This window comes from Hyaena hyaena, unplaced genomic scaffold (genome assembly GCF_003009895.1).
Source record: "Hyaena hyaena isolate Hyena2069 unplaced genomic scaffold, ASM300989v1 scaffold_1989, whole genome shotgun sequence".
NCBI classification, from domain to species: Eukaryota; Metazoa; Chordata; class Mammalia; order Carnivora; family Hyaenidae; genus Hyaena; species Hyaena hyaena.
In genome coordinates, this window is record NW_024082620.1 from 81,926 (window position 1) to 99,838 (window position 17,913).

Here is a 17,913-nt window from a genome sequence, read left to right on the forward strand (position 1 = left end):
TAGCCAAAAAGTGGAACTGAAGTAGGGCAGTGGCAGTGGAAATAGAGAGAATGAATAGGGCTGGAAAAAGCTTTGGTAGGACAAGTAACAACCTTGACTGATAGGATGAGAGAGGTCAGAGAAGGGGGTTAAGAAAACACAGATCTGATTTAAGTGAACAAATGGATGGTGTCTCCATTTAAAAAAGAAAAAAAGTGGAGCAGATGGATTTTTGCAGAGATCAAGAGTGCAGTACGAGATACCCTAATCATTATAAGACATGCAAGAATAGTCATCAATATATTTATTTCCTCTCTTAAGTCACCTAAAGTATTTTTTACTAACAAACATTATTTACCTAATGGGCTTTTTCTCCTCTACTGTCTAACCCCCTTGAGAATTTTGTTATATATTCTACATAAAGTGGTTTCTATTTTAATTAAATTAATAGAATTAGAATATAAGTTTTGTATACAATATTGCATTGGATAAAGATTAAATTTTAATATTCCAAAAAATTTAATATTGCATTTTCCTCCATAGCAACATAAAAATACATTTTATACAATTGTCTGTGGAAGGAGAAAATGGATAGAAGTAAAGCTTAAATGGTTTCAATTTTTTCCATCGCATAACCAAGGTTCACTTGTGTAGTTATAGGGTAAAAATGAAATTACATGGCCATTCAATTACTGTGAAAAAAATTGAATCTTTTTAAGTTTCCTATGTAGAGCTTTTGAGCCAGTGGAAAAAGACTTTTCTTCTTGACTTGTACAGAATTGAAATTCCCTTCACTTTGATCGAGATTTAAATGTCATTTCTCTTTCAATCATATAAGCATAGGCAATGAGTGTTCTCAATTCTTTTTTGCATCATGTAGCACATGTTTTACCTTTATAATGGTAATAAAAATACTCAAATTCATGATTTATATATATTCTAAGAGAGAAAAATCATTTCAGAATTGATTATTGCATGCAACACTGTATATTTTAATTCCTGTTGAACTGTGTGACACATAATGCTTTTTCTGAAATTCATGGAAGACCTTGAAAGTAGAACTAAAATTTTCCATGTAATTTTTTTAATACTTGTTAGTATTGTGATGTATTCATAAATGGTTTCAAATAATTTGTAGAAAATTAAGTAAAAATATAAGATAGGATGTAATGCAATGATTCTTGAAGAACCCTGGATAATCGCAACCTTGTTCTCCATTCTTAAACCAAAAATAGAGCCAGGGGCACCTGGCTGGAGTCTGGGTCCGTTGAAGGGTCATGTGACTCTTGATCTCAGGGTTGTGAGTTTGAGCCCCATGTTGGGTGTGGAGATTACTAAAAATAAATAAATAAAATTTAAAAATTGTTTTAAATAAAACTACCTTTTGTGTAACATGTGCTCAGTTCTTACTTTATGCAAGGAATTATCACACATATTATTTGCTGGAACAAATTTGATGGTCCAAAACAATGAAGATGAGGAAGGTGAAAATAGATACACAGAGTGGGGCACCTGGGTGGCTCAGTTACTTAAGCGTCTGACTTCAGCTCAAGTCATGATCTCACGGTTCATGAGTTCGAGCCCCAAGTCAGGCTCTGTGCTGACAGCTCAGAGCCTGGAACCTGCTTTGGATTCTGTGTGTGTGTGTCTCTCTCTGTCTCTCCCCCGCTCGCACTCTGTCTCTCTCTCAAAAATAAAATTTTAGAAAATTTAAAAAATAAAAAAAAGCCATCGACAGAGTAACTTAACCAGAGACCTTGGTGATACCTGGCAAAGGCAAAACTCACACCCACTTGCCTGCCTCCAAAGGCCAGGCTCTTTCCACAAGGAAAGAAAAAAAGCATGCGAATTATTTTTCAGTATCTGGGTAAAGTGTGAGAGAAAAATTATAAATTAACTTTTAAAACACTTTATTGATATTTTATTAAAGAAAACAAACACTGAGTGAGTTAATATGAAAAATTAACATAATGTTCTTCATGGCTCTTTGTCCTCACAGCTTTTGGAAGGCAAAAATTGGAACTGGTAACTCATAATACCAATGGCATGACTATTAGGTAGCTGTTTTCTCTAAAGTGTTCAAAGTTATTGTGAATTTTTTAACTGAATTAATATACCAGTAAAATTAATAAAGTGAAAGAGGCCAGAAATTCAAGTCTAAACATAAACTTCTCTGTAGATCAATACTCTGAAGATCAACAACTTATATAATTAAGCAGTGAATTGTTGTTTTTAAAAATCCAACTTAAAAAATTCCAACTAAATAGTGGTAAGTGAAATTTCATCCAACCAAAGAACATCTCTCATTAAAAGAAAATGCAGAGAGCTGGATGATAGTCTGGAGAAGTAGCAACGGTTACCATGGAGGCAAATTGGAATGGCTAGAAAAGACCACAATGTATCAAACTTAACACCTCAACTTCCTTCTCCGTAATTACTTCATACCAACATCCATTGCTTTAAAGGCATTCTGTGCTGGTTTGTTATAAGAGTAGGCTGACATATCATTAGGCTTCAGGTGTTCACAGCTCTTATACAGAAGACCTTCTGTATAAGTTTTTAGTGTGATTTTTCTTGTTAATCTTCCTTATGTTTTTGCATTGACCTTGGCAGTCATAACTACAGACTGCTGATTTTTAAAATATAATATTTCTGACATTTTATCAAAATTAATGAAGAATATCCTACTTTCTAACCTCGTATGTTTGTAAGAAAAAGAAAAATGTTCAGGGTCCAAAATTCAAAGTAAGTATGACCACTTTTAGGAAAGAAATATTTACTCTTTCACACTGACAATATTAAATGAAATATGCAATGATTAGAAACAAACAAATTGCCTTTACTCCTCCCTGATTGATTCCCAATATGAACAAGGGGTTCACTCTAGGATCTTCTATGTGTATATTTTAAATGAGATCACAAACTGAAGAAATGTTTCACAGGCCTGACTGCATTGGGGTGTGCATTATAGCCAAAGCACATCTATAATCATTTATACATTTTCCTGATTGTTTTCGCTGAATATGCATAACTTTCACAGTAAAATTGTGATGTATTTAATTTCTCCACTCCTTAGAAAACTCACTAGGAATGGCCAAAAGATGTCCAATAAATCACGAAAATGAAAATAGTAAAGTGCATATAGATTTCAAAATTACAAGTAAAAATTGTTTTATTTCCCCCAATTCCATCATATTAACTGAAACCTACTCATTCTGGCACATTGGTTTATTTTAACATGTATTTTTCATATAATTAAATTGGCATAATTTATTGAACACCACATTGTTTTACAACACTTCCTTTTTTTCTTTGCTCATTCTAAGCACAAGAAGCTATAGCTATAAAAATAAAATAATATGCAGAAGTAACAACATTGTTCCCTTAAGTATTTATGTACTTTTCTTCATATAAATGTTCAGCTCTTATCAGAAATGCAAAATTAATTTTCTTGCCTCCTCACCATTCCAGTCATATGTCAATAATGAACTTCTCGTAAGACTGCACACTGGCAACATTGTAGAAATGGAGGCACTGGTAGTGACACAGGCAATATAATGCACCCCAGTATGCTCAACTCTTTGTTATCTCTGCCAGTGAAAAGTAGCACTATGCACCCAAGAGATTAGACCAAACGGATCTTGGTTTCCCCCTTCTCTCTCATTCTCTCACCCATCAGTCCCCAATCTCCCCTTCCGACACAGACTGAACCTGTATTTTCTTCGATACCCACAATGCCATTGCTTTAATTCAGATTTACAGGACTTTTCACCTGGATTATTAAGTCTCTCAACTGGTCTCCTGCCCTGCTTGCTCTGTCATCCCTCTCCTTCCTGCTCTCCACTCTCACACCAAAGTAATCTTTCTAAAACTCAAAACTATTCATATTTATCCCTTCATAAAATCCACCAATGGCTCTCAGTGTGTTTTCAGGATAAAGTCTAAACTTTTAAGCAATTTTTCATGGTGTTCATGTTGTGGTCCTTGCTTGCCTATCCAATCTCATAAATCCTAATAATATAGCATCACTTGCAATTCCACAGGAACAATGTACTCTGATGCCCTTGTGTGCTTAGGAGACTCATTCCCAACTCATATTTCCTCCTAGGCCTTCCCATCGCCATTCCTTTCCAGACTCAGTGAGTAAGGTATATCTCTTTCACACTCAACACCTACCATATTTATACTACCACCACACTTCTTGTGTGCTGGCCTTCTCCTCTAGAATCTGCTTTCTGACTGGGAGCTCCTAAAGAGTGAAATGATTTTTAATTTCTACGTAACATGTTAAACATATAGCCAACAATATATCATATTGTTTATCTCACTGTTTCCATAAATACAGAAATATTCTAGGGATGCTACCTCCTCAGTTTAAGTATAGTAATATGATGATAAACATAGATTTATCAGGATATGGGTCTGACAAAGAAAATAAAATCATAGCTGCAATACTTCATGGTAAATAAAAACAACAACCTTTTCAGGTCTTAAAAGAAATAAAAATTTGGGTATTTCTTACCATGAGAAGTCTCCTGGCAATAGGCCAGAACTTGGGCAGTCTTCTCTCTCAATTTATACTAAAAATATTCAATTTTCTTTTTACTATAATTGCCAATTAAGATTATCTGGGAAAAAAAGACATTAACTTGCTCCCTTTTGCACTCCCAATTAGCTTAAAGGAACTCAATTCTCAATTATATTTTTCTCCTTCTTTTCAGTAATAACAAAGGAACGCTAGACCACCGTGGTGGTGACAGAGCCCTCAATCAGAGTGACTGCAATTGCTCTCATTTTGAAAGAAATGCTAAGGTCTTAATTTATGTGTGTCTCATTCTCAACTGTCTCCTTCCAGTAGGTCACATCAATATTAAATGTGTAACTTAACTGAGCTCTGTGAGCATTTTACAATATGGATTATTTTATGTAATACTATATAACACAAATACATGCATGCATGCACATACACACACATAACACAAATATACACATGCACACACACACACACATTCATCCTCAACCCTCTTCCCTAACCTTTCTTATGAGTTTAGAGCTACAAGAGATAATGAGAATAACATGAAAGCTTCCCAAATAGTACACTTCCAATATGTGGGCCACAATATTGATCTCCTCAGCTTCAAGCCAAGCAAAGCAAGAGCTGGAGTGACCAGAACCTCCAGGAACTGATTGCCTTTAACCTTAAGCAGCCTCTTCCTTTTATCTCATATGCCACATCATGATTTTCTATAGGTGCCATAACATGGAAAAGCTTGGGAAGTACTATAATGAGAATCAATATGTATAACAACAAATCTCTAGTGTAAACATCATTTTCCTCATCTAAACTTGCTCTTAGTCTTATATTCTCTGTCCCACTAGCTTGTTATCACCACCCACTCAGTCACCTAGGTTGGAAATGTCAGTCATGCGTGACCCTTTCCTCTCATGACCTCTCTAAATCACTACTGAGTTTAACTTCTAAATATTCCCCCAATCAATTGGTCCAATTCATCATCATTTGTTAAATGCATATGGCCTCCTGAATGGTCTCCTGGACTTCTCAGATTCAAAATTATCCTCCACAGAGCCACTTTTCTGAAATTAAATCTGATGATAGCAATGCTACAGTCTAAACTGACACAATGGTTTCCCATCATCAATAGAATAAACTCCATGCATATCAAAAGTAGGTCAAAAATCATCCTGTGATATGGACAATACCTATTTCTTAAGCTCCATATTTAGCTACATCCAGCTAAAATTCCAGAAACATCACACTGAGTACAACCAACTCTTTATTCACTCCTTATGCAGCAATGTGATGTAAATTGGCTTGGTAGAACTTGATTTGTCACATTTGCCAATTTCGCCTCTATTTCAACATGGAGTCACTGAACATGGAATTAGGAAGACCTACTCAGTAACACATAATTACACAGCAGCCCCACCACACAGACACAATAGAAGTAAATATGCTTAGCAAAGCATACATAATAGTAAATGTGGTGAAATAATTAGGAAGTGATGAGTTTTCTGTTGATTACTGTTGCTTTTAATAGAATTTATTTAATCGCAAGTTCATATACATCTAATTTTAATAATGGTTGTGTTTAACAAGCAGCACACAAAATTCCTGTGCCTGAAGTGCCATTTTATTTAACTATCCAGACCCCTGCCTGCCTGGCTGAGGGCTGCTGATCTTTTAAGGCAGGGTATTTCAAAGTGCGATCATGAAGCACCTGCATCAAATCCACCCGCAGCTCCTGGGGTTCACCTCCCAGACCTGCTGAATCTGAAATTCCCTGGAAGCCTAGGGAGTCTGTAGTTCCACAAGCTAGCTTGCTCAGAGAGTCTGGAGCAGTAAAGTTTGAGAACCCTTTGTTTAAACTATTTTTTTGTTAAGGTGTCATGTCGCCCCAAAAATCTTTCCCATTTGACTCACTTCCAGGAGGACAGGAGAGGGAAAGAATAAGCAAAGTCACAGTGCCCTGCAACAGCGTGACATAGGAAACTGCAGGAGTTCGTCAGGTCCGTGCCGTGAGAGCTGAGAAGAATAAATTGGGAAGCACCGGTCTCCAGAAGTAGCTAAGGACTATACCATGGAGGGCCTTTCATTCTACACTGGGGACTTTGGACTTTATTGTAACAGCAGTGAAAAATAATTGAAGAGTTTGAAGCCAAAGAGTGACAACTAGCATTTTTTTTTAAAAAACTACTCAAACTTCCTCTTCCTTGTACAACTATAGCTTATTGAACAGACCAAAACACTTTTAAAAAAAACTAGATGGCCTTTTTTCTCAGAATAATATCTTGCACGTTTTGTTTATTTCAAACATGATCTTCTGCGTTAAAAACAAAAAGAGGGGTGGTGGGTGGCTCAGTCAGTTGACCACCCAACTTCAGCTCGGGTCATGGTATCACTGCTGGTAGGTTATAGCCCTGCCTTGGGCTCTGTGCAAACAGCTCAGGGCCTGGAGCCTGCTTTCGATTATGTGTCTCTGTCTCTCTCTGTCCCTCCCCCGTTCACATCCCGTCTTGAAAATAAATAAATATTACAAAGAAGAAGAAGAAGAAACAAAAGAAAAAACCCCTTACGTTGTAATTCTTTCATTGCTAAGTAATATCTCTGAGTAAAATGAGTGACAAAGGCAGTGATTCAGGTCTTCTTAGATCTTCTCCATTAGATTCTTTTACCCTAATCATTACCACCACCACCACCATTGTGACCCCACTCTGCTCACTCCTCAAAGTTTTTACAGCTTTGACCTATTAACAACCTCAAAAAACAAAACAAAGAAAAAACAAAACAAAACAAAAAACCTTCAAAAGCCATTCTGATCCCTCCACTCCTAGAACTTTAAACTTTCAAAAAGGCTTTATAAAAATGCTAAGTAAAAACAAAAAGGAACCAATCACAAAAAGCACTAAAAAAAAAAATCTCAGCTTACAAAATGATGTGTCCTAAAACTCTCTTAAAGGTGGAAACGATGCATATAAATTTACTCCAAAATTCAGAAACTAAATAACTTCACGAGAATTATTACATTCATACTTAACAGTAAGTAGAGAATTACAGAATCAAATTGTGGTGTGCTCTGTGGCGGCCAGCTCCCTTCACTTACCACATAATTCACTTGCTGCTGCTCTTCTGTTCTGCAGCACCTTAAATTCAAATCTATGCCTCAGCAACATTGCAAATGATCACCTCAGGGGGATGAACATGGAAAAGCTGCCAACAGAGGAACCTTAAAATATGGAAAGGCATGAATATCGACTAGCGTTTTTTCTTAAGGAACACATTTTTCTTTCCAATACATTATATAAATGCAAATATTATTTCCATCCTGACTCCCTGAACATTCTAAGATCATGATTAAACATTAGCACCTGGAAACATCTAGACCCTCTGTTCACTAAATCTTTCTCCATCTCTGAATAGTGATTTACGGCCCTTCAACAAATAGACCTTCAATAAATAATTTGTTAATGAATAAAGGAAAGAATGTAAGGACTCAAAACATGACTCTGTTTGAAAGGAATATATCGGTTCAAATTTTCCCATTTCATAAATAAATGTGAAGCTTTAAAAAATCTTGCTCTGTAATTTGGGTACAGAATAAAGAGTCCTATGGTCAATAAAAACTCACAATTAATTACTTACTCAATCTCATTCATTTGAAATCATTATAAAATTTCAGATATGCATCTAATACCTTTTGCTGTGTTTTAAAGAAACAGATTGGGATTCCTGGGGGGCTCAGTCAGTTTAGTCTCCAACTTCGGTTCAGATCATAATCTCACAGTTCATAGGTTCGACCCCTTCATTGGCTCGGTGCTAACAGCTGAGAGCCTAGAGCCTGCTTCAGAGTCTGTGCCTCCCTTTCTGCCCCTCCCCCACTCATACTAGGTCCATCTCTCAAAAATAAATAAATATTTTTAATATTTTTAAAAAAGAAAGAGATTTTATGAGTATTTAAAAATAATTTCTGATAAACTGTAAGGTGGTCTCAATAATTCATCAAGGATATTTGTAGTCAAGGAAGCACTTGTGTTGGAAGGTTTACCTGCTGTAACTATTAAAACATGGCTACTTATACGACAGGGATGTCCACTCTCACCACTGTTGTTTAACATATTGCTGGAAGTCCTAGCATCAGCCATCAGACAACAAAAGGAAATCAAAGGCATCAGAATTGGCAAAGAGGAAGTCAAACTTTAACTCTTCGCAGATGACATGATACTCTACATCGAAAACCCAACAGACTCCACCAGAAGCCTACTAGAACTGATCCAAGAATTCAGCCAAGTTGCAGGGTACAAAATCAACGTACAGAAATCGGTTGCATTTTTATACACCAATAATGAAGCAACAGAAAGAGAAATCAAGAAACTGATCCCATTCACCATTGCACAAAAAACCATAAAATACCTCAGAATAAACCTAACCAAGGATACAAGAGATCTGTATGATAAAAACTATAGAAAACTTATGAAGGACATTGAAGAAGACACAAAGAAATGGAAAAGCATTCCATGCTCATGGATAGGAAGAATAAATATAGTTAAGATGTCTTTACTACCCAAAGCACTCTACACATTCAATGCAATTCCAATCAAAATTGCACCAGCATACTTCTCAAAACTAGAACAGACTATCCTAAAATTTGTATGGAACCACAAAAGACCCCGAATAGCCAAAGTAATACTGAAAAATAAAACCAAAACGGGAGGGATCACCATCCCAGACTTTAGCCTCTACTACAAAGCTGTCGTCATCAAGACAGTATGGCATTGGCACAAAAACAGACACATAGACCAATGGAACAGAATTGAGAACTCAGAAGTGGACCCAAAAGTATACAGCTAACTAATCTTTAACAAAGCAGGAAAGAATATCCAATGGAAAAAAGACAGCCTCTTCAACAGATGATGTTGGGAGAACTGGACAGCAACATGCAGAAGAATGAAACTAGATCATTTTCTCACACCATGCACAAAAATCAACTCAAAATGGATAAAGGACCTGAACGTGAGACAGGAAACTATCAACACCCTAGAGGAGAAAGCAGGAAACAACCTTCTTGACCTCTACCACAGCAACTTCTTACTTGACACATCCCCAAAAGCAAGGGAATCAAGAGCAAAAATAAACTGTTGGGACCTCATCAAGATTAAAAGCTTCTGCACAGCAAAGGAAACAACCCACAAAACTAATAGGCAACCAACGGAATGGGAAAAGATAGTTGCAAATGACATATCAGATAAAGGGTTAATATCCAGAATCTATAAGGAACTCACCAAACTACACACTCGAAAAACCAACAACCCAGTGAAGAAATGGGCAGAAGACATGAACAGACACTTCTCCCAAGAGGACATTCAGATGGCCAACAGACACATGAAACGATGCTCAGCATCCCTCCTCATCAGGGAAATACAAATCAAAACCACACTGAGATACCACCTCACGCCAGTCAGAGTGGCTAAAATGAGCAAATCAGAGGACTCTAGATGCTGGCGAGGATGTGGAGAAACGGGCACCCTCCTACACTGTTGGTGGGAAAGTCAACTGGTACAGCCCCTCTGGAAAACAGTGTGGAGGTTCCTCAGGAAACTAACCATAGAACTCCCCTAGGACCCAGCAATAGCACTGCTAGGAATTTACCCAAGGGATACAGAAATGCTGAGGCATAGGAGCACGTGTACCCCAATGTTCATAGCTGCACTCTCCACAATAGCTAAAACATGGAAAGAGCCTAAGTGTCCATCCACGGACAAATGGGTCAAGAAGATGTGGTTTATCTATACCATGGAATACTACATGGCAATGAGAAACAATGAAATCTGGCCATGTGTAGCAACATGGATGGACCTTGAGGGGGTTATGCTGAGCGAAATAAGTCAGGCAGAGAAGGACAAATATCATATGTTTGCATGTATAGGAGGATTAGGAGGAACTTAACTGAGGAACAAGGGGGAGAAGAAGGGGGGAAATGGTGGGGGAAAGGGAGAGAGGCAAACCATGAGAACAAACTGCTGAGAACAAACTGAGGACTGATGGATGTGGGGGGTCAGGGGGATGGGCATGGAGGAGGACACTTGGGATGAGCACTGGGTGTTATGTGGAAACTAATTTGACATTTGTAAAAAATATATATATATATACATATATATATGGTTACATATGTTTCCTTTAGTTCTCTAAGTTTAAAGTTGGAGTTTAAAAGAATGTTGCACAGATTATAAGAATGAACACAAATCCAAAAAATGTTAATTTAAAAGGTCCCTGGTGTGAAGGGGCAAAGAGAACTTCTGTCACCAGCTAGACCCTAAGACCTGACCTTAACTGCCACCTGCTTATACTCACTAACCTCTGTCTTACATATTTTCTTAAGCACTTCTTTCCAGCTTACCTCTTAACTTGGGCAAAAGAAACCAGAAACCACCTCTCAGGTGATGGCCACTGCCCTGATGAGACCTCCCACCAGCCCAGATCACCCAGACTGTTGAGCTAAACCCAACTCCAGACCCCGCAGAAGGACCCTAGAGTGATGTCTGTAATGAACTACCATTACCTTTATTTCATATAACTAAAATTTCCAGCCAGGGAGGAGCTCCAGCCTCATTTACATAACATACAACATATGTATAGGCATATTTCCTTAAGATGCATGGGCGACCTTATACCTGCCTCTACATACAATGACAAGGCTTCCCTATCTAAATATTCAGCCTAATCCTAAACAGAAGGTACCCACCACCCTCTCTGAGGGAGTCATGGCTTTGTTACTGCCTGTGATCTCCTTACTTGCTGCACATGAAATTTTCTTTGTGAAACAATTCACCAGGTGCGATTTCTGTGACTCATCAAGGAACAAACTCATGTTGGTACAGTTACACTTCCCCACCCCGTCCTTACCTTTAGCATTCCCTTTATTTTTTTCAATGTTTATTTATTTATTTTGAGAGAAAGAGAGCTCATGAGCAGGGGAGGGGCAGAGAGAGAGGGAGAGGGAGAACCCCAAACAGGCTCTGCACTGTCAGCAGAGCCCAACATGGGGCTTGATCCCATGAACTGTGAGATCATGACCTGAAAGCCAAAATCAAAGGTAGGATGCTTAACCAAAGGAGCCATCCAGGCATCCCTAGTTTTCCTTTAAAAGACTAGAAATTATAAATGCTTTCTCTGTTTCTTTGGGATATATGTAAACCTTTTTAAAAATTAAATGAGCCTCAAAAAAACAAAAAAAGTTAAGTGAGCTTCTTGCCAGCTTTACACCCCAGGAAGGTCTTGGGAGCCTGAGTCGTCCCTTTAAAATGTGAACTTCAGGAAGGATGAAGCCATATCTCCCTCTTTCTGCAGGAGTTTAGCCTAGGTACCTGGCTCAAAGCTGTAACTTCCTGCTTGTCAAGAAGATAAATGAAGCTTTATTCTTCCTTGGATAAAGACAATTAACATGTGTGTAATGGATTGTATCTGTCTCGCTATATAAAAAGTAAGGTTTCTTTTTGTCTTTGCAATCTCTTTAGCATATTGCCTGTGATGCACACCACAGTCTGGTTTAATGACTATAGGTTAATAAAACTGTTTGATTCTTTTCTATCTACATTTTGCGAAAAAAATTCACAGGGTTGACAGGAGATCTTATTTTTAATTATATTTTCCCAATAAGATTCGGATATAGTAATATTTTTAAAATTTGTTTTTGTTATAATCTTGTAGTTGAGGGGCAAGAAAAAACTATGTTAAAACAAGTAAAATGAGCAAAACAAAACAATCAGACTAAGACACTGAAATGTTTCTCATCTATTAAAAATGGAATAAATGCTATATACTTGTCCTGGTAAGGACAAAAATTATAGAACTAATGTGCTATAAACTGAATGTTGGGAAGCAGAGTTTGAAAAGTTCAGAGAATTCAGAGCTTTTGGTCTTAGCTAAATCCGTCTGTATAGGTTAATAATAGGAAACTCAATAGTTCTCACATCAAACCAACCTATTTATTTCAAGGACAACTACAAAGGAATTAAACTACACATTAATAAAAATACTTGATTGATAAAAATTCGAACGAAAATTCCCAAAAAAGTAGCAAGGCCAACAAAATGTCCTCATCAATTAATATCAAAACTTCACTGTAGAAGTAGTCTAGAAGATTTTCATTGCAAAAAAGCTCAGATAATATTATCCACTATTATCAGTATTATCACTAATTACCACTTGATTACATTTTATAGCATCTAGTCTAGCACAAGAAGAAAAGTTATTGAAGATCAACCCACATGCATATGCTTCTTCAGTATCAGAGTATTATCTGTATAATTAGGCACTTCAGGTTTATAAGCAAAGGGTTCTGATCAAATAAACTGACCGAAAGAGTCTTAACAATCCCCTCAGCCTATGAACCAGTCTTCTTTCTGACTCTAGGCCCCGGCCTCTCTTTTCTTAGAGCATTTTCTCTAGAAAACTTGTACTTGTAAATTCTTTCTCTGCCCCTTTGAGATGTAAATCTCATTAAAGGCCTCGCCTCAGTTTTAGAGCCCAAGAATACTTTTCTCAAAGACCTAGGAGCCAACCCTTTGCAATGTAATCATCAAGACAAGCCTCTCTCTCCCAGTCTCTAGGAGGGCAGGAGCCTAAGTTCTTTGGTAAGTACCAACTAGCAAACTCAGATGGCCTAATCACAGAGAAAAAAAATTTGCAAACTCAGGAAATAAATCAACCTCCCCTATTAACATCCTCAAGTACTTTCCCCCCAGTCTGTCTCAGTGCTTACAATCCTCCTGCCCCTTGCTTCTGCTGTCATTCCTCTATTGCAATATACTTGAATAATGTCTTCGCGCCAATGCAATTTTTGCTTTGATAAACCCTATCCTAAGAATTCCTAAAATCTCTACCAAAAAAAAAAAATGTAGCTTGAAGAGAATAAGAACTATTTAATCATTTATTTTATGTTCCAGAAAGAATTTTGTTGATTGTAGATAGATAGCATAGATGCATAGTATGGAGGATAGTGTTTGTGTGTATATGTATATTTATATATAAATAAAATATACTTATATTTATGTAAATATATTGAAAGGGACAGAATATGTCACCCTAAAATATGCCTCTTTGGTATAAGGATGATTTTGAGCTGAAGGCAATTGAGGAAGAGCAGACACAGGAAAAGCTCTAAAAAAAGAGCATAAACTTCCCTTTCTATATAGGAAATTTACATTATAAAGGAAATTTCCATTGTAAAAGTGTCTGAAGGACAAATCCTAATTTCATTTATTTTAAACTTTTAATTTAAATTTCAATTTAAGAGCATCATTTTTATCTTGTTAAAATCATTTAGCTAATTATGTACTTAATTTTTAGGGAGACAGAGCACAGGAATAGAGAGAGAGTATATTTAGCCAGAGGGGCATTTTGAGTTAGCTCTGCTTTCTTGTTACAGAGATCCAGTGTGAATACTTTGAGTGTATTGAGCATACTATGCTGCCAATGCAGCCACTTTATGGATACCTTAATGTTCTTCCAGAAGAAGATACAAATCAACAATGTGACTGTCAAATCATCATATAACGTATGTAACGCAAAGTTAGGATATGTTTTCTTATTTGCTAAGGTTGTTGGCCAGTAAACTTTTGTCTGCTTGCCTATTTGCTTGTTCTTCTATTAGGCACTGAGCAGTCAGTTGTTGTATTTGATGAGGAAAATTTGAGAAACGCTGGAGTAGGTGATTTGATATTTTTATTTATTTATTTATTTATTTATTTACTGAGAGAGGGCACACAAGTCAGTGAGAGACAGAGAAAAATGAAGAGAGGGAGAATCCCACAAGGTGCAGAGAGAGGGAAAGAGAGTGCAGAGCCCAGAACCAGGCTCCAGCTCACCTGGAGCAGGGCACAAGTTCACCCTAAGGGGGGCTGGAGCTCACCCGATGCAGGGTTCATATCACCCACGCGGGGCTCGAATTCACAAAGCATGAGATCATGACCTAAGCTGAAGTCAGATGTTTAACTGACTGAGGCACCCAGGGACCCCAATATTTTACTTAATATTTTAATATATCAACAAAGAAAAAATGAGCAGAAACCTCAAAAGAGATCTTTTATAATATCCTTAACTCCTCCTAAGAAAAGGATTCAAGGGGAAGTAAAAGCTTGCCAAGATGTTTCAATTTCTTTTCAGGTCATTCTTTGATATTTGGGACACTAAATCATTTTTCCTTAGTGAATAAAACATTACTGTAATTACTCCTTTGTTCCCTGAGTGCCTTGGTGGCTCAGTGAGTTAAGCATTGAACTTCAACTCAAGTCATGATCTCACAGTCTGTGAGTTCCACCCCTGAGCTGAGGTCTGTGCTGACAGCTCAGAGACTGGAGCCCGCTTTGGATCCTGTGTCTCCCTCTCTCTCTGCACTTCCCCCACTCACATTCTCTCAAAAATAAACATTTAAAAATTTTTAAATCCTTTGTTCCCATAAATTAATTCAGATAAGTAAAACTCTTTTTTTCCCCTTTCACAGTTTATTCAAAGCCAGGGGCCTTTCAAGCCAGAATCTGATCACAGCTTATGCTCCTTCCGGAAGAGACTCTTATAAGCAACTCTTACCTGTTATCCCCAAAAGCTCAATTTCTTAATTCATAGAGTAGATAGAAGGCTGATTATCAAGGCAAAAATGACAACACCAGATTCATAATGATACTTAACTGATAACTGATACTTAGTGTATCAGTAAAGATAAAAACAGAATCAAATCCAAGAACCAAATGAACATTTCTGAATGGTATTTTACAAATCATTTATCAATTCTCTAATGCAACAAGAGACTTTCATGGATGGATCACACACTTACTTTAGTTGGCAAAAATGTAAGAAAAAGAGAAACACATCAAGGTTTCAGATTTTTAAGGCTCCAATGTGTCTGAGATTCTGTCCATGTTTCCCTTTACTCCTATATCCCTGCACCTCAATTCCCAAGTATGTGGCCAGAGTCAAGACACACAGCTTTTGCTCTTTTGCTGAAAGATACTTCCTACTAATAATAAGCAAAAACCTAAAAAACATTCATAGGATCTTCCTCACTCTTCCCCTCCCTTCCTCTTCTTTTTGTGTGTCATGGTTTATTTTTTAGTCAAATTTCGGTCACCTTGACTGCTGTCATTACTGCCTACTAGAGAATTCTGTCGGCCTCCAACTCCTGATTCCCAAGAAAGTACTCCTTCCTGTTCTTACACTAGAACACCACATTGGCTTCTGGGTTGTTGATTATACCTGTTCTTAAAATGCCTTCTAACATCTACCTGAAAGGTTTTGCCTCCCTTCTCATTTTCTAAATTCTCTTTTCAGCTTTTGCTTTTCCTTGACCTTGGGTATTCTTTCTATTTTGATGGCTCCCCAAATATCTTCTGCAACGATAATGTAAGACCTAGATCTTCTTTCCTCAAACATGTCTATGCCATCTGCACTTTATATATGTTCAGCTGGGCTTATAAATTATCAAAGTGTCCCCAAATTTGGCCTTGCTATGCTATTACTAATTCTATTTCCCACAGTTTCAGCCCACCTCTAATTGTGTTTTTCATAGTTTCTTTCTTAAAGACAAGTTTTTAAGGCTAGGCTTTAAAAAACTTCAACTTGACCTTTAATTTTTAATTTTAGCTTTCCACATTATAAGAATTGTCTTTAAACATACTATTTTCTGGAGGTTTACATATAACCAATGTTTTCCTAATATTTCTGAGCAAATATGGATTTCAGATCAGAATGTTCCAAGCAAAGACATTCAATATTCCTTCCTGAATCAGTATGTTTTTCTACATCTGGAGCTAAGTTGGCTTTTTTTGAGTTGCCCACATAGCAAAGGATCTCTTCATATTTTATTGAAGGATTTTACCTTCCAACACACTTGGTTGGAGAGGACTATGCTCTTGATGAAGACTTATTTAAGTCCACTAGAAGTCTAAAGATCCCCCCCAAAAAAAGGAATAGCAGAACCCATAGACACCCAGCAATCAAGCCTTGTAAGCAATCATGAAATTAATATTTTTCATGTGTATGTGCCCATGCATTTTATTACACCCCAAATTCTATTTCTCTCAAACATTCAGTACCAAAAGGCAGAACAAATAAGTCCAAGTGGACTGCAGAGAGACTAAAGACAATGCAGGTGATCCTGCCATTGCTCCTGGACCCTAAAGCCAGTGAAGGACATGAGAAGGCCCCGGAAATAAGGTCCTGGTACCTACCTCAAACCTTGAGAAACAGAGATAAAGAGGAAAAACCTGAAGCCAATATTCTGGAATGGCATAAACTAATAATAATAATAATGATGATAATGATACAGAAAGCAAGCACATAAATAGGCCACAAAATATTCCAGTGCTACAAAAATGTTTTTTGCTACGGACATGAATGGAGAAGGAACGAAGAGCAAGCCATCTCTAGACTTCTCCTGAGACCTACAAATTCTTACAGCAAGTAAAAAAGTATTCATTCCAAGCATTTAACAAATCATAAACTTTGCAGTCTCAAATTAAAATATGTGACTCTATGCTATAGTTTTCTAGCTAATAAATTTATTGTGGATCTGATTAAAGTTGTTCAATATTTTAGTACTTCATGAATTATTAAAACTAAATATACTTGTACATGATTGCCTAAAACTAAATCATTACAAAGTCTATGCCCTCAAAAGAATCCTATGCCTGCAAGAGATAGATTAAAAGTGATTAATGACTTTCTTAGTTGAGTATTATCATTTACTATAATTGAATTACTTTAAAATTTGACTCAGTAATATACTATTATTAAATATATACAGAACAGTACAAGTAAAACGTGCCATGGAATCAATGTCTTTGACCTCCAAAAACTCACAGTTTAATTACTTAACCAATCCAATTTATGATCAACAATGCAGAACAGCCTCTCAGCGTAGGATTCCAATAGATGCCATATGTACTGCATTTGGAACACTTCCAGAGCCTTTCCTCAATACACCTTATACCATGACATACCAAACATCTCTTATTGCTATAATTTGAATTTTGGAGGCTATTTATATCTGTTGTATTTTTCTCAAAGTGATGTAATTTCATGATTTGCAAATTACTACATCTTTATCATTGTTTATTTGGGAAGGGAAGAGAAGGACATTGGAACCCTAGTTGTTTTTTGTTTTTTTTTTTAAAGGCTTCCTTATTTTTGAGAGAGAGAAAGACAAGGTAGTGAGCAGGGGAGCAACAGAGAGAGAGGGAGACAAAGAATCCGAAGCAGGCTCCAGGCTCTGAGCTGTCAGGACAGAACCCGATGTGGGGCTCGAACTCACAAACCACAAGATCATGCCCTGAGTCAAAGTCGGATGCTTAAGCAAGTTTGTGATTTACAAGTTTGATATGTTGAATTGCACTAATTAAACATGTTCTTCAGATGCATTTTTT